This window comes from Carcharodon carcharias, chromosome 21 (assembly GCF_017639515.1).
Source record: "Carcharodon carcharias isolate sCarCar2 chromosome 21, sCarCar2.pri, whole genome shotgun sequence".
Classification (NCBI taxonomy): domain Eukaryota; kingdom Metazoa; phylum Chordata; class Chondrichthyes; order Lamniformes; family Lamnidae; genus Carcharodon; species Carcharodon carcharias.
In genome coordinates this window covers 22,636,387-22,653,966 of record NC_054487.1, presented here as the reverse complement: position 1 = coordinate 22,653,966, position 17,580 = coordinate 22,636,387, and the positions used below count along the sequence as shown (strand labels likewise).

The following is a 17,580-nucleotide window of genomic DNA, read 5'->3' as shown; positions in this document are numbered from 1 at the left end:
ATCAGACAATCACCAGCAGGAGGCAGGAGGGAGACTGCGAGAAACTGTCACCCACACAGTTAATGTCAGTTCACCATAGAGAGGCGCAACACACCTTCTCTCCACAAAGGGTGATTACAACAAAACCTTGCCTTTATGTAGCGCCCTGTATATTCAAATAAAAGTGAAGACCAAGTCAAAGAAGGAACAATTAGGAGGCTGATGGAAAGGCACAGGAGAGCGGGGTAAAGAAGCCGAGGGTTTAAGTGAGGGAATTCCAGAACATGAAGCTGACACTGAAAGCACAGCTGCAGTGTTACAGCAAAGGTAGCAGGAGCTGAAAAAAAGCCAGAGTGAGAGGGAAGAGGGTGCTCAGCTTGTTGAGATGATGCACAGAGTGAAACACAATACCACAGAGTGGGAGTTGACAGCTGAGGACTGCATTACACAGCGGCACGAATGATGCTTCAGTCTACAGAGTTCTGGTTAAAACCTAACCCGAGTAACTGTATTGAGATCACCGCACTCCAGAACAGATGGAGAAACATTGGCGGGAGTGCAGTACAAAATTCACAAGAATGATACAGGAACTGAAAACCTTAAATTATAGCAGGCAGTTACATAGACTAGGCTGTATAGAAAATTAGGATTTAAATCAATTGAGGTGTTTATGACTGAAAGGAATTGATGGCATTGGATGGAGACGTGTGTGTGTGGGGGGGAAATGGGGTGTTGATAGAGTGCAGACTGTGGTGGGGGAGGGGGGCGGGGAGGCCGAGCGGGATCGGGGGAGGGAGCGGGGGCGCCGAGTGGGATCGGGGGAGGGAGCGGGGGCGCCGAGCGGGATCGGGGGAGGGAGCGGGGGCGCCGAGCGGGATCGGGGGAGGGAGCGGGGACACCGAGCGGGATCGGGGGAGGGAGCGGCGGCGCCGAGCGGGATCGGGGGAGGGAGCGGGGGCGCCGAGTGGGATCGGGGGAGGGAGCAGCGGCGCTGAGCGGGATCGGGGGAGGGAGTGGGGGCGCCGAGCGGGATCGGGGTGAGGGAGTGGGGGCGCCGAGTGGGTTCGGGGATAGGTGTGGGGACACCAAGCGGGATCGGGGGGGGGGAGCGACGAGCGGGATCAGGGGAGGGGGATGGGTGGGGACGCTGTGCGGGTTCAGGGAAAGGTGTGGGGACAGTCAGAATGCTGCCTCTGGCAATTGGCAGGAGGTATTTGAAGAGCATTTTGTGGTGGCAGAGAATGTAGCATCAGTGATTCCAAACGGATATCATTCCGATCTCTCAGAGCAGGCGGGTGGGGAATGTAATTATAGTGTTTTAGTGAACTCTGAGACACTTTCTAAAGACAGATACAAAGCTGCTAATTTTCTGAGCCAGGGAGGGGTGCAGGAGTCATCACATTGAGTTCAGCCGCTTGTAAATAGCTGAAGCGACTGAAGCTCTCCCTCCGTCAGACTACCTCAGGTTCCTTTCACCCTCAATCAGAGTCACTGACTGATGAAGCAGGAACACTCGTACTTTATAAAGGGCAGGGCAATGACCATCTCCAACAAGAGAGAATTCAACCATTGCCCCTTGATGTTCAATGGCATTACATCACGGAATCTCCCACTATCAACATCCTGGGAGTTATCATTGACCAGAAACTGAACTGAACTAGCCATATAAATACTTTGGCTACAAGAGCAGGTCAGAGGCTGGGAATCCTGCGGTGAGTAGATCACCTCCTGACTCCCCAAAGCCTGTCCACCATCTACAAGGCAGAAGTCAGGAGTGTGGTGGAATACTCTCCACTTGCCTGCATGCAGCTCCCACAACACTCAAGAAGCTTGACACCATCCAGGACAAAGCAGCCTGCTTGATTGGCACCACATCCACAAACATTCACTTCACCACCAACGCACAGTAGCAGCCGTGTGTACCATCTACAAGATGCACTACAGGAATCACCAAGGCTCCTTAGACAGCACCTTCCAAACTCACGACCACTACCATCTAGCAGGACAAGGGCAGCAGATACACGAGAACATCTTTCAAGGGCAATTAAAGATGGGCAATAAATGCTGGCCTCACCAGTGACACACACGTCCCATGAAAAAATAAAACAAATCAGAGCAATGATGCTCACTGTCCAATGGGGCAGGTTCAGAGAATACTCCCCACCCATTATCCTGGGCTTGAGTACAGCACCTTCACAGCCATACTTTGTTTGGGAGGCTGAAGGGACTGGTGAGCCACAAGGGGTATCACAGTCCTGTCTATTTATCGTCCTTATCCACAATTCATTGTCCAACAGGAAACCCCGTGGAAGTTGGCAGAATCGAGGGGTTGATCCTGTAAACCTTGTTCCCTTGCTGTGGTTGGGTAATAAGCCAAACCCAGTAGCAAAATACAGTTGTAGTATCCTGAGTGTATTCGAAGGCAGCAGTAAAAATAAACAGGGAATTACAGCATGGCTCAGGTCAAACAGACAGAATTATACTGACAGGGAAGACTTTGAGCAGAGATTTAAGCACATTTGAGCCCCATGCTATCTCAGAGCCCTGTTCACCACGTATAGACTCCAAATCCAACAGAAAGGTTCCAGATTCCAGGCTCTGTCACCACTCCAAGGAAAGGGCAGTGGGGGGAGGGGGAAAGTGAATTAAACATTTGCTTCCAGTCTCTGCAAAGTATTTACAAAAATAAGGGAACTGAAGGAGTGAAATTAAATGTCTACTTGCGATGCCTGGTAACCGAATTCATGTGCAGATCACAGAGGGCCTGTGAGACCCACAGATCTACCATCACACTATGGGCAATTCATCTCAGTCACAGGACCCAGTCATAGCTTCTGTACCTGACAGAGAAGCAACAGCAAAGATCTCTGAGGGAAGGCCGCAGGCTCCCTCTCTGCCCAGCCTAGGGAGGGCCGCAGGCTCCCTCTCTGCCCAGCCTAGGGAGGGCCGCAGGCTCCCTCTCTGCAGAGCCCAGGGAGGGCCGCAGGCTCCCTCTCTGCAGAGACCAGGGAGGGCCGAAGGCTCCCTCTCTGCAGAGCCCAGGGAGGGCCGAAGGCTCCCTCTCTGCAGAGCCCAGGGAGGGCCGCAGGCTCCCTCTCTGCCCAGCCTAGGGAGGGCCGCAGGCCCCCTCTCTGCCCAGCCTATGGAGGGCCGCAGGCTCCCTCTCTGCAGAGCCTAGGGAGGGCCGCAGGCTCCCTCTCTGCAGAGCCCAGGGAGGGCCGCAGGCTCTCTCTCTGCCCAGTTTGTCAAGTGGGAGAGGAGTGAAATGGAGGAATTGCATATTGGCTGTGGGGATGAAAGAGGGAGATGAGGGTGGGAAATGGGAGTGGTTAGGGGATTGGAGGTGCAGGGTGGGGGGATTGGGGAGGGGGTGCGTGGATAGGAGAGCAGGGTAAGTGGTGTGAGGAATTGGGGGATTGAGAGGGATGGGGATGATTGGAGGGGATGGGGGAGTGGGGTTGGGATTGATGGGGGGTTGGGGGACTGGGGTTGGGGGTGATGAGGGGATGGGGTTAGGGTGATGGGGGGGAGTGGAGTTGGGGATGATGGGGGAGAGATGTTGAGGTGATTGGGGGGGGAGTGGGGTTGGGAGTGATTGGGGGGATGGGGGAGTGGGGATGGGATTGATGGGGGGGTTGGGGGAGTGGGGTTGGGGGTGATTGGGGGGATGAGGGAGTGGGGTTGGGGGTGATTGGGGGGATGAGGGAGTGGGATTGGGAGGGCAGTGGGGATGGCGGTGATTGTGGGGGAGTGGGGTTGGGGGTGATTGCGGGGGAGTGGGGTTGGGGGTGATTGCGGGGGAGTGGGGTTGGGGGTGATTGAGGGGGAGTGGGGTTGGGGGTGATTGCGGGGGAGTGGGGTTGGGGGTGATTGCGGGGGAGTGGGGTTGGGGGTGATTGCGGGGGAGTGGGGTTGGGGGTGATTGCGGGGGAGTGGGGTTGGGGGTGATTGCGGGGATGGGGGAGTGGGGATGGGATTGATGGGGGATTGGGGGAGTGGGGTTGGGGGTGATTGGGGGGATGAGGGAGTGGGGTTGGGGGTGATTGGGGGGATGAGGGAGTGGGGTTGGGGGTGATTGGGGGGATGAGGGAGTGGGATTGGGAGGGGAGTGGGGTTGGGGGTGATTGCGGGGGAGTGGGGTTGGGGGGATTGCGGGGGAGTGGGGTTGGGGGGGATTGCGGGGGAGTGGGGTTGGGGGGGATTGCGGGGGAGTGGGGTTGGGGGGGATTGCGGGGGAGTGGGGTTGGGGGGGATTGCGGGGGAGTGGGGTTGGGGGGGATTGCGGGGGAGTGGGGTTGGGGGGGATTGCGGGGGAGTGGGGTTGGGGGGGATTGCGGGGGAGTGGGGTTGGGGGGGATTGCGGGGGAGTGGGGTTGGGGGGGATTGCGGGGGAGTGGGGTTGGGGGGGATTGCGGGGGAGTGGGGTTGGGGGGGGGATTGCGGGGGAGTGGGGTTGGGGGGGGATTGCGGGGGAGTGGGGTTGGGGGCGATTGCGGGGGAGTGGGGTTGGGGGCGATTGCGGGGGAGTGGGGTTGGGGGCGATTGCGGGGCAGTGGGGTTGGGGGGATTGCGGGGCAGTGGGGTTGGGGGAGATTGCGGGGGAGTGGGGGGGATTGCGGGGCAGTGGGGTTGGGGATGATTGCGGGGGAGTGGGGTTGGGGGCGATTGCGGGGCAGTGGGGTTGGGGACGATTGCGGGGCAGTGGGGTTGGGGGCGATTGCGGGGCAGTGGGGTTGGGGGCGATTGCGGGGCAGTGGGGTTGGGGGCGATTGCGGGGCAGTGGGGTTGGGGGCGATTGCGGGGCAGTGGGGTTGGGGGCGATTGCGGGGCAGTGGGGTTGGGGGCGATTGCGGGGCAGTGGGGTTGGGGGCGATTGCGGGGCAGTGGGGTTGGGGGCGATTGCGGGGCAGTGGGGTTGGGGGCGATTGCGGGGCAGTGGGGTTGGGGGCGATTGCGGGGCAGTGGGGTTGGGGGCGATTGCGGGGCAGTGGGGTTGGGGGCGATTGCGGGGCAGTGGGGTTGGGGGCGATTGCGGGGCAGTGGGGTTGGGGGCGATTGCGGGGCAGTGGGGTTGGGGGCGATTGCGGGGCAGTGGGGTTGGGGGCGATTGCGGGGCAGTGGGGTTGGGGGCGATTGCGGGGAAGTGGGGTTGGGGGCGATTGCGGGGAAGTGGGGTTGGGGGCGATTGCGGGGCAGTGGGGTTGGGGGCGATTGCGGGGCAGTGGGGTTGGGGGCGATTGCGGGGCAGTGGGGTTGGGGGCGATTGCGGGGCAGTGGGGTTGGGGGCGATTGCGGGGCAGTGGGGTTGGGGGCGATTGCGGGGCAGTGGGGTTGGGGGCGATTGCGGGGCAGTGGGGTTGGGGGCGATTGCGGGGCAGTGGGGTTGGGGGCGATTGCGGGGCAGTGGGGTTGGGGGCGATTGCGGGGCAGTGGGGTTGGGGGCGATTGCGGGGCAGTGGGGTTGGGGGCGATTGCGGGGCAGTGGGGTTGGGGGCGATTGCGGGGCAGTGGGGTTGGGGGCGATTGCGGGGCAGTGGGGTTGGGGGCGATTGCGGGGCAGTGGGGTTGGGGGCGATTGCGGGGCAGTGGGGTTGGGGGCGATTGCGGGGCAGTGGGGTTGGGGGCGATTGCGGGGCAGTGGGGTTGGGGGCGATTGCGGGGCAGTGGGGTTGGGGGCGATTGCGGGGCAGTGGGGTTGGGGGCGATTGCGGGGCAGTGGGGTTGGGGGCGATTGCGGGGCAGTGGGGTTGGGGGCGATTGCGGGGCAGTGGGGTTGGGGGCGATTGCGGGGCAGTGGGGTTGGGGGCGATTGCGGGGCAGTGGGGTTGGGGGCGATTGCGGGGCAGTGGGGTTGGGGGCGATTGCGGGGCAGTGGGGTTGGGGGCGATTGCGGGGCAGTGGGGTTGGGGGCGATTGCGGGGCAGTGGGGTTGGGGGCGATTGCGGGGCAGTGGGGTTGGGGGCGATTGCGGGGCAGTGGGGTTGGGGGCGATTGCGGGGCAGTGGGGTTGGGGGCGATTGCGGGGCAGTGGGGTTGGGGGCGATTGCGGGGCAGTGGGGTTGGGGGCGATTGCGGGGCAGTGGGGTTGGGGGCGATTGCGGGGCAGTGGGGTTGGGTGTGATGGCGGGAGTGGGGTTGGGGGTGATGGGGGGATTGGGGTTGGGGGTGATGGGGCGAGTGGGGTTGGGGGTGCTGGGGGGAGTGGGGTTGGGGGTGATAGGTGGGGAGTGGGGTTGGGGGTGATGGGGGGAGTGGGGTTGGGGGTGAAGTGGGGAGTGGGGTTGGGGGTGATTGCGGGGAAGTGGGGTTGGGGGTGATTGCGGGGAAGTGGGGTTGGGGGTGATTGCGGGGAAGTGGGGTTGGGGGTGATGGGGGGAGTGGGGTTGGGGGTGATTGCGGGGAAGTGGGGTTGGGGGTGATTGCGGGGAAGTGGGGTTGGGGGTGATTGCGGGGAAGTGGGGTTGGGGGTGATTGCGGGGAAGTGGGGTTGGGGGTGATTGCGGGGAAGTGGGGTTGGGGGTGATTGCGGGGAAGTGGGGTTGGGGGTGATTGCGGGGAAGTGGGGTTGGGGGTGATTGCGGGGAAGTGGGGTTCGGGGTGATTGAGGGGAAGAGGGGTTGGGGGTGATTGCGGGGAAGTGGGGTTGGGGGTGATTGCGGGGAAGTGGGGTCGGGGGTGATTGCGGGGAAGTGGGGTCGGGGGTGATTGCGGGGAAGTGGGGTCGGGGGTGATTGCGGGGAAGTGGGGTTGGGGGTGATTGCGGGGAAGTGGGGTTGGGGGTTATTGCGGGGAAGTGGGGTTGGGGGTGATTGCGGGGAAGTGGGGTTGGGGGTGATTGCGGGGAAGTGGGGTTGGGGGTGATTGCGGGGAAGTGGGGTTGGGGGTGATTGCGGGGAAGTGGGGTTGGGGGTGATTGCGGGGAAGTGGGGTTGGGGGTGATTGCGGGGAAGTGGGGTTGGGGGTGATTGCGGGGAGTGGGGTTGGGGGTGATTGCGGGGAAGTGGGGTTGGGGGTGATTGCGGGGAAGTGGGGTTGGGGGTGATTGCGGGGAAGTGGGGTTGGGGGTGATTGCGGGGAAGTGGGGTTGGGGGTGATTGCGGGGAAGTGGGGTTGGGGGTGATTGCGGGGAAGTGGGGTTGGGGGTGATTGCGGGGAAGTGGGGTTGGGGGTGATTGCGGGGAAGTGGGGTTCGGGGTGATTGAGGGGAAGTGGGGTTGGGGGTGATTGCGGGGAAGTGGGGTCGGGGGTGATTGCGGGGAAGTGGGGTCGGGGGTGATTGCGGGGAAGTGGGGTCGGGGGTGATTGCGGGGAAGTGGGGTCGGGGGTGATTGCGGGGAAGTGGGGTTGGGGGTGATTGCGGGGAAGTGGGGTTGGGGGTTATTGCGGGGAAGTGGGGTTGGGGGTGATTGCGGGGAAGTGGGGTTGGGGGTGATTGCGGGGAAGTGGGGTTGGGGGTGATTGCGGGGAAGTGGGGTTGGGGGTGATTGCGGGGAAGTGGGGTTGGGGGTGATTGCGGGGAAGTGGGGTTGGGGGTGATGGGGGGAGTGGGGTTGGGGGTGATTGCGAGGAAGTGGGGTTGGGGGTGATTGCGGGGAAGTGGGGTTGGGGGTGATTGCGGGGAAGTGGGGTTGGGGGTGATTGCGGGGAAGTGGGGTTCGGGGTGATTGCGGGGAAGTGGGGTTGGGGGTGATTGCGGGGAAGTGGGGTTGGGGGTGATTGCGGGGAAGTGGGGTTGGGGGTGATTGCGGGGAAGTTGGGTTGGGGGTTATTGCGGGGAAGTGGGGTTGGGGGTGATTGGGAGGAAGTGGGGTTGGGGGTGATTGGGAGGGAAGTGGGGTTGGGGGTGATTGGGAGGGAAGTGGGGTTGGGGGTGATTGGGAGGGAAGTGGGGTTGGGTGTGATTGGGAGGGAAGTAGGGTTGGGGATTATTGGGAGGGAAGTGGGGTTGGGGTGATTGGGAGGGAAGTGGGGTTGGGGGTGATTGGGAGGGAAGTGTGGTTGGGGGTGCTTGGGAGGGAAGTGGGGTTGGGGGTGATTGGGAGGGAAGTGGGGTTGCGGGTGATTGGGAGGGAAGTGGGGTTGCGGGTGATTGGGGGGAAGTGGGGTTGAGGATGATTGGAGGGAAGTGGGGTTCAGGGTGATTGGGGGGGATGAGGGAGTGATGGGGGCGCATTGGTGTTGGGGGTGATGGGGGCAGTGGGGTTGGGGGTGATGGGGCAGTGGGGTTGGGGCTGATGGGGGCAGTGGGGTTGGGGCTAATGGGGGCAGTGGGGTTGGGGCTGATGGGGGCAGTGGGGTTGGGGCTGATGGGGGCAGTGGGGTTGGGGCTGATGGGGGCAGTGGGGTTGGGGCTGATGGGGGCAGTGGGGTTGGGACTGATGGGGGCAGTGGGGTTGGGAATGATGGGGGGAGTGGGGTTGGGGGAGATAGGGGGAGTGAGGTTGGAGGATTTAGGGGGAGTGGCGTTGGGGGTGATGGGAGGAGTGGGGTTGGGGCTGTTTGAGGGGCTGAGGGAGTGGGGTTGGGGGTGATTGGGGTGGAATGGGTTTGGGGGTGATTGGGGGGAGTGGGGTTGGGGTGATTGGGGGGAGTGGGGTTGGGGGTGATGGGGGAGTGATGTTGGGGGTGATGGGGGAGGACTGTGGTTGGGGGTGATAGGCGGGGACTGGGGTTGGGGGTGATAGGGGGAGTGGGGTTGGGGGTGATAGGCGGAGTGGGGTTGGGGGTGATAGGGGGAGTGGGGTTGGGGGTGATAGGCGGGGAGTGGGGTTGGGGGTGATAGGCGGGGAGTGGGGTTGGGGGTGATAGGCGGGGAGTGGGGTTGGGGGTGATAGGGGGAAGTGGGGTTGGGGGTGATAGGGGGAGTGGGGTTGGGGGTGATAGGGGGAGTGGGGTTGGGGGTGATGGGGGCAGTGGGGTTGGGGGTGATAGGGGGAGGGGGTTGGGGGTGATAGGGGGAGTGGGGTTGGGGGTGATAGGGGGAGTGGGGTTGGGGGTGATAGGCGGGAGTGGGGTTGGGGGTGATAGGCGGGGAGTGGGGTTGGGGGTGATAGGCGGGGAGTGGGGTTGGGGGTGATAGGCGGGGAGTGGGGTTGGGGGGTGATAGGGGGAGTGGGGTTGGGGGTGATAGGGGGAGTGGGGTTGGGGGTGATAGGGGGAGTGGGGTTGGGGGTGATAGGGGGAGTGGGGTTGGGGGTGATGGGGGAGTGGGGTTGGGGGTGATAGGGGGAAGTGGGGTTGGGGGTGATAGGGGGAGTGGGGTTGGGGGTGATAGGGGGCAGTGGGGTTGGGGGTTTTAGGGGGCAGTGGGGTTGGGGGTGATGGGGGCAGTGGGGTTGGGGGTGATAGGGGGCAGTGGGGTTGGGGGTGATAGGGGGAGTGGGGTTGGGGGTGATAGGCGGGGAGTGGGGTTGGGGGTGATAGGCGGGGAGTGGGGTTGGGGGTGATAGGGGGAGTGGGGTTGGGGGTGATAGGGGGAGTGGGGTTGGGGGTGATAGGGGGGAGTGGGGTTGGGCTGATAGGGGGAGTGGGGTTGGGGGTTTTAGGGGGCAGTGGGGTTGGGGGTGATGGGGGCAGTGGGGTTGGGGGTGATGGGGGCAGTGGGGTTGGGGTTGATAGGGGGCAGTGGGGTTGGGGGTGATAGGGGCAGTGGGGTTGGGGGTGATAGGGGGCAGTGGGGTTGGGGGTGATAGGGGGCAGTGGGGTTGGGGGTTTTAGGGGGCAGTGGGGTTGGGGGTGATGGGGGCAGTGGGGTTGGGGGTGATAGGGGGAGTGGGGTTGGGGGTGATAGGGGGAGTGGGGTTGGGGGTGATAGGGGGAGTGGGGTTGGGGGTGATGGTGGGAGTGGGGTTGGGGGTGATAGTGGGGAGTGGGGTTCGGGGTGATAGTGAGGGAGTGGGGTTGGGGGTGATAGTGGGGGTGTGGGGTTTGGGGGTGATAGTGGGGAGTGGGGTTGGGGGTGATAGTGGGGTTGGGGGTGTTAGTGGGGGAGTGGGGTTGGGGGTGATAGTGGTGTTGGGGGTGATAGTGGGGAGTGGGGTTGGGGGTGATAGTGGGGGAGTGGGGCTGGGGGTGATAGGGGGGGAGTGGGGTTGGGGGTGATAGTGGGGGAATGGGGTTGGGGTGATAGTGGGGGAATGGGGTTGGGGGTGATAGTGGGGGGGTGGGGTTGGGGGTGATAGGGGGGGAGTGGGGCTGGGGGTGATAGTGGGGGAGTGGGGCTGGGGGTGATGGGGGGGGAGTGGGGTTGCGGGTGATAGTGGGGGAGTGGGGCTGGGGGTGATAGGGGGGAGTGGGGCTGGGGGTGATAGGGGGGGAGTGGGGCTGGGGGTGATAGGGGGGGAGTGGGGTTGCTGGTGATGGGGGGGGAGTTGGGTGGGGATGTGGGACTGGGGATGGGGGTAACATGGAGTAACTCTGTGGCACTGACTCCTTCAGCTGGGTTTATTCACCTTGCTGCTGAGGGCCTAAAGGTTCATAGAAAGCAGTCGATTTGTGCACATCCCTGAACAGAGACAACTTTCTGCTATCTAAACAACAATCTGAAATATTTACAGCTCTGAAACAGGCCATTCAGCCCTGCTGGTCTTTGGCTAGTGTTAATATTCCACATGAACCTGCTCCCAACTCACCCCATTTACAAATCCTGCTAATCCTTTCTCCCTCCTGCTTTATCCTTTCTCTTGAAACATACTCATACTGTTATATTTATGTAACTCACCCCCACAACTCCCTGTGGTTGTGAGCTCCATATTCTGGATTTATTAATGACTATCCTACAGTTATCCACCTCGTTCTGGTCTCATCCACAAATTAAAACATCTTCTCTCTATCTGCCCTATCAAAGCCCTAAACGAGACAGTAATCAAGATCTGCAGGAAGTTTGTTTGCAATTCCATTATGGAGAATATTCCGGAATGGCAGGAAGCTACAGCCTGCCCTGAGGAATGGCTGTGACTGCAGCAATCGATGCTGAACTCCAAGGAGAACTTTATCCTATTCAGTTTAGGTTTAAACACTCGACACCATGGCCCTGAAATTAAAACCATCTCAATCCTAAATATTCCCTTCGCTCAGAGTCAGGCAGAGACTGGAGCTACTCCTCGGAATGTAATAGCACAGCTTCCCATTCAAACAGTGCTGCTCCCTGATAATCCTCACACTCCCCGTCCACATTCCCCACCCCCCACATCTCCCCGTCCACCTCCCCCACCACATCTCCCCGTCCACCTCCCCCACCTCCACCCCCACATCTCCCCGTCCACCTCCCCCACCTCCACCCCCACATCTCCCCGTCCACCTCCCCCACCTCCACCCCCACATCTCCCCGTCCACCTCCCCCCCCCACATCTCCCCGTCCACCTCCCCCACATCTCCCCGTCCACCTTCCCCACCCCCACATCTCCCTGTCCACCTTTTCCACCCCCACCCCCACCCCCCACCCCCACATCTCCCCGTCCACCTTCCCCACCTCCACCCCCACATCTCCCCGTCCACCTCCCCCACCTCCACCCCCACATCTCCCCGTCCACCTTCCCCACCCCCACATCTCCCCGTCCACCTCCCCCACCCCCACCCCCACTTCTCCCCGTCCACCTTCCCCACCCCCACATCTCCCCGTCCACCTCCCCCACCTCCACCCCCACATCTCCCCGTCCACCTCCCCCACCTCCACCCCCACATCTCCCCGTCCACCTCCCCCACCTCCACCCCCACATCTCCCCGTCCACCTTCCCCACCCCCACATCTCCCCGTCCACCTCCCCCACCTCCACCCCCACATCTCCCCGTCCACCTCCCCCACATCTCCCCGTCCACCTTCCCCACCCCCACATCTCCCCGTCCACCTCCCCCACCTCCACCCCCACATCTCCCCGTCCACCTCCCCCACATCTCCCCGTCCACCTCCCCCACATCTCCCCGTCCACCTTCCCCACCCCCACATCTCCCCGTCCACCTTCCCCACCCCCATATCTCCCTGTCCACCTTTTCCACCCCCACCCCCACCCCACCCCCCCTCCCCCACATCTCCCCATCCACCTCCCCAACCCCCACCCCATCTCCCTGTCCACCTTTTCCACCCCCACCCCCACCCCACCCCCCTCCCCCACATCTCCCCGTCCACCTCCCCAATCCCCACCCCCACATCTCCCCATCCACCTCCCCAACCCCCACATCTCCCCGTCCGCCTCCCCCATCCCAAAACCCACATCTCCCTGTCCACCTCCCCCACCCCCACATCTCCCCGTCCACCTCCCCCACCCGCACCCCCACATCTCCCCGTCCACCTCCCCCACCCGCACCCCCACATCTCCCCGTCCACCTCCCCCACCCCTACCCCCACATATCCCCGTCCACCTCCCACCGACAGCTCCATGTCCATCTCCCCCCAACCCAGCTCTCTGTCCACCTCCCTCACCTCCCTCACCCCACCCCCCTCTTCCCCACCCCACCTCCTGCCCACCTTCCCCCCCTCAACCCCGTCCACCTTCCTCCCCCCCGACTTCCCTGTCCATCTAGCCCCCCACCACCCACCCCATCCACCTTCCCCCTGTCCAAATTCCCCTCCCAACCCCCTGTCCACCTTCCCCCCACTTTCCCATCCCCACATCCACCTTCCCCCCCTTCCACCCCCACCCCACTCTCCACGTTCCAACCCCTTCCCCACCCCACCCCCTGTCCTCCTTCCTTCCCCATCCCCACCCCCTGTCCACCTTGCCCCCCTTCCCTCTCACGTCCCTGTCCGCCTTCCCCCCAACCCCCGTCCGCCTTCCCCTAACACCAATCCATGTTCCCCCCAACCCCACTGTCCATCTTTCCCCTACCTCCCTGTCCACCTTCCCCCTACCCCACCAACCCCACCGTCCTCCTTCCCCCTACACCCCCAACCCCCCAGTCCGCCTTCCCTCCCCCCAGCCCCCCCGTCCGTCTTCCCCCCACCAACCCCCCTGTCCGTCTTCCCCCCAACCCCCCGTCCGACTTCCCCCCCCAACCCCCCGTCCGACTTCCCCCCCCAACCCCCCGTCCGACTTCCCCCCCCAACCCCCCGTCCGACTTCCCCCCCCAACCCCCCGTCCGACTTCCCCCCCCACCCCCCTGTCCACCTTCCCCCCCCCCAACCCCCCTGTCCACCTTCCCCCCCCCAACCCCCCTGTCCACCTTCCCCCTGCACCCCCATCTCCCTGTGCACCTCCCCCACCTCCTCTCCCTGTGCACCTCCCCCCACCACCACCACCCCCACCCCCACCCCCCCCCAAACTCCCTGGGCACCTCCTCCCCCCACACAATCCCACACTAGCCCATTCCGAAGACGGTTATGTGAAATGCATCCAGTTTGTGGACAGGAGAGCTGGGCCAAGTGGATAGGGTGAGGTGTAGGAGGAGAGCAGCACACTGCAACATGCACATTCCTCACACTCACACACACACACACCAGGAATGCCACCCTCAGCTATCCTGACAGATCACAAACTCACAGCAGCAGACTACCACCTGAGAGCCAGGCTGTTGGTGCCCCCTCCCAGAGTACTCACAGTGCAGTAGCAGCAGGTAATTCCTTTAGCTGGCTCTTTGAGGCTGTAAGGAGGAGCTGTGTTGTGGGCCCACCCTGACTGCATTCCCCCGTCACAGCATCGACACACACTATCTGCGTGCAGCAACCAAAACCTTCCCCTGGCCCACAGCAACAAGCTGCTTTCGACCCTCCACTTCCCCAGCCGGCTGTCTGCAAACTCAGTGGAGGAAGGCAGCTACCACCTGCCCATAGCCCAGGCTGGCCCCCCCTCCTCCCGCTGACCCTCAGCTCTGCCTTCTCACTCCATCAGCAGCTTGGCTGCACGTTAACCCCTGCCTGCCTGAATGGTAAAACTGTCAAACTCACATCACAATTCACTTCTGTCCTCATTCCCCCTCTGTGCGTATTAACAATCCCCCTCATCCCCTGCCCCCACCACCAGCCTCTGAGTGCTGAGCAATCACCAGACCCTCAACCTAGGTGCGATATCTTCATGAGATATTCGACCACTGGGGCATCGCAGCAGGAGCAGACACATCTCGATGTCTGATATTTAAACACCAATTTTACAGTGACTGTCACCGGTGCTATGTTCATGAGTGAAGCCAGTGAACCACAGGCACACCTTAAAAACCTTCAAACGGCTTTCATATCAAAATACAGAGATGGCAGGGTTAAGGGTGTGGTAATCTGAGGTGCAAAACACCTTTAAGAGAACATGAGCTGATTGACCATGTGACTGTATTACTCAATTGCTGTGTCGCGCAGGCTACAATGTTAATCAGTAGTTCAGAATAGGGTCAGGTTTTTGTGAAGTACACATTGTGTTAGTGCTCTGTTACTTGTGTTAATAAACAGCATGTGCTTCATCTTATATTGGTCCCTGTGCCTGCAGTATCTTGTTTACCAACTCGCTCACCGGTGGTTAGGCATGCAATCATGTTCGCTGAACAAAGCGACCCAACAGACCGAACATTACAACTGGCGACAAGGCAAAACATGACCAGTCGACGACACCAAGGAAAGCCATGAAAATTCCACTGAAGTGAATCAGTCGTACCTTGCAGGCCGATTGTAAGTACAGCCCTTACCATGGCATCAAAGTTATCCAGTTTGCCACAATATGGCCGTATCGAACCGTTTCATCAGGCCACCGATGACTGGTCACATTATATTGAACGCCTCTCATAGACACTTACAGCACACGAGGCCATTCGGCCCATCATTTCCACACTGGTAAACAAAGATCTGACTACACTAATCCCATTTTCCAGCGCTTGACCCATAGCCTTGGAGGCTATGGCAACGCAAGTGAATACCTAAATACTTCTTAAATGTTATGAGAATCTCTGACTCAACCACCCTTTCAGGCAGTGAGTTCCAGACTCCCACCACCTTCTGGGTCAAAAAATTTCTCCTCAACTCCCCTCTTAGCTTTCCACCTTTTACCTTAAATCTATGCCCCCTGATTATTGATCCCTCTACTAATGGAAAAAGTGCCTTCCTATCCACCCTATCTATGCCCCTCATAATCTTATACACCTCTATCAGGTTCCCTCTCAACCATCACTGCTCCAAGAAAAACAACCCCAGCCTATCCAATCTTTCCTCATAGCTCAGATCCTCCAGTCCAGGCAGCATCCTGGTAAATCTCCTCTGCACCCTCTCCAGTGCAATCACATCCTTCCTATAATGTGGATTCCAGAACTGCATGCGGTACTCCAGTTGTGGCCTAACCAGCATTTTATACAGTTCCAGCGTAACCTCCCGGCTTTTGTATTCTACGCCTCGGCTAATAAAGGCAAGTATTCCATATAAAGGCAAAATACTGCAGAGGCTGGAAATCTGAAACAAAAGCAAAAAATGCTGGAAAAACTCAGCAGGTCTGACAGCATCTGTGGAGAGAAAGACAGTTAACGTTTTGAGTCTGTATGACTTCTTCAGAGCTAAATGCTAGATGTATCTCATATGCCTTCTTAACCACAATATCTCCCTGCCCTGCTACCCTCAAGGATCTGTGGATACACACATCAAGGTCCCTTTGATCTTCAGTACTTTCCAGGGTCCTACCATTCATAGTGTAATCCCTTGCTTTGTTAGCCCTCCCCAAGTGCATTACTTCACACTTTTCCGGGTTGAATTCCATTTACCACTGCTCTGCCCACCTGACCAGTCCATTGATATCTTCCTGCAGTTTACAGCTATCCGTCTCAGTAATTACCACCCTACCAATTTTCATGTCATCCTCGAACTTCTTGATCATACCCCTACATTTAGTTCAAATAATTTATATACACCACAAGCAGCAAGGGCCCTAGCACCGAGCCCTGCCGAACCCCATTGGAAACAGACTTCCAGTCACAGAAACATCCCTTTACCATCACCCTCTGCTTCCTGCCTCTCAGCCAATTTTGGATTCAACGTGCCACTTTGCCTTAGATCCCATGCAATATTACTTTCTTGACCAGTCTGCCATGAGGGACCTCATCAAAAGCCTTGCTAAATTCCATGGAGACAACATCAAATGCATTATCCTCATCAACACTCCTGGTTACCACCTCAAAAAATTTGATCAAATTTGTCAAACATGACCTCCCCTTAACAAATCCATGCTGACTATCCCTGATTAATCTGTATCTCTCCAAGTGCAGATATATTCTGTGCTTCAGAATTCTTTCTAGTAACTTGCCCACCACTGAGATTAGACTGACTGGCCTGTAATTTCCTGGTCTATCCTTTCCTTTTTTAATAATGGGACAACATTAGCGGTCCTCCAGTCCTCAGGCACCTCACCTCTGGACAGAGAGGATTTGAAAATTACTGCCCGGGCCCCTGACATCTCTTCCCTTGCCTCCCACAACAGCCTGGGCTGCATCTCATCTGGGCCTGTGAATTTATCCACTTTTAAGGCCGCTAAACCCACTAGTATCTCCTTCTCTCTCTATGTTAATTTCCTCTAATACTTCACAGTCCTCCACCCTGATGTCTATACCTGCGTCGTCCTTTTCCATTGTGAAGACTGACGCAAAATATTCATTGAGGATTGTACCCACATTTTCTGAGTCCACACAGATTACTGTCATGGTCCCTAATCGGCCCTACTCTTTGCCTAGTTATCCTCTTGCTCTTAATATAATTAAAAGAACACCTTTGTGTTTTCCTTTATTTTAACCACCAATGCTTTCTCATGCACTCTCTTAGCTTTTCTAATTTCTTTTTTAAGTTCCCTCCTGCACTTCTTATATTCCTCTAAGGACTCTGCCATATCGAGCCCTCAGTATCTGCCATAGGCTTCTCTTTTTTTCTTAATCCTAACCTTTATGTCCCTTGGCATCTAGGGTTCTCCGTGCTTGGTTCCCCTACTTTGTTTTTACAGGAAAATATTTGCCCTGTACTCTCGCTGTTTCTTCCCTGAATACCTCCCACTGCTCTGACACAGTTTTATCTGCAAGTAGCTGCTCCCAGTCCACTTGGGCCAAATCATATCTCATCTTAGTAAAATTAGCCTTTCCCGAGTTTAGAATTTTTATTCTCGGTCCAGCCTTATCTGTTTTCATAACTATCCTAAGTCTAACTGAGTTATGGTCACTATCTCCAAAATGCTCCCCTATTGATATGCCTTCTACCTGCCCAGGCTCATTTCCGAATATTAGGTCGAGAACTGCCCCCTCCCTTGTTGGGCTTTCAATGTACTGGCTAAAAAAGTTCTCCTGGATGCAATTTAAGAATTTTATTCCCTCTCTACCTTGCACACTAAAACTATCCCAGTTAATATTTGGGTGGTTAAAATCCCCTAGTATTACTGCCTTATTATTCTTACACTTCTCTGAAATTTGATTACATATTTGATCCTCAATCTCTCCCTGACTGTTTAGGGGCCTATGGTACACACCCAACAGCATGTTTGCCCCTTTTGTGTTTTTTTACTTCTATCCATATGGCCTCATTTGATGATCCTTCCAAGATATCATCCCTCCTCACTGCTATTTACAACCCCCCCCCTCCTCTTCTATCCCCCTCTCTACCTCATCTGAATACCCTATAACCAGGAATGTTGAGCTTCCAATCCTGCCCTTTTAGCCAAGTCTT

At 59.0% G+C, this 17,580-nt stretch overlaps 1 protein-coding gene across 8 annotated transcripts in view; it reads right to left on the bottom strand.

The window, feature by feature from the left end:
• LOC121293109 (F-actin-monooxygenase MICAL2-like) overlaps positions 1–13,723 on the bottom strand; it is a 590,417-nt gene extending 576,694 nt beyond the window's left edge. For all 8 annotated transcript variants that reach the window (XM_041215769.1, XM_041215771.1, XM_041215772.1 and 5 more), the window contains exon 1: positions 13,511–13,723. The gene's annotated coding sequence lies outside the window, so the exon portion shown is untranslated. The remainder of the gene's footprint in view (positions 1–13,510) is intronic.
• Positions 13,724–17,580: the final 3,857 nt, after the last annotated feature.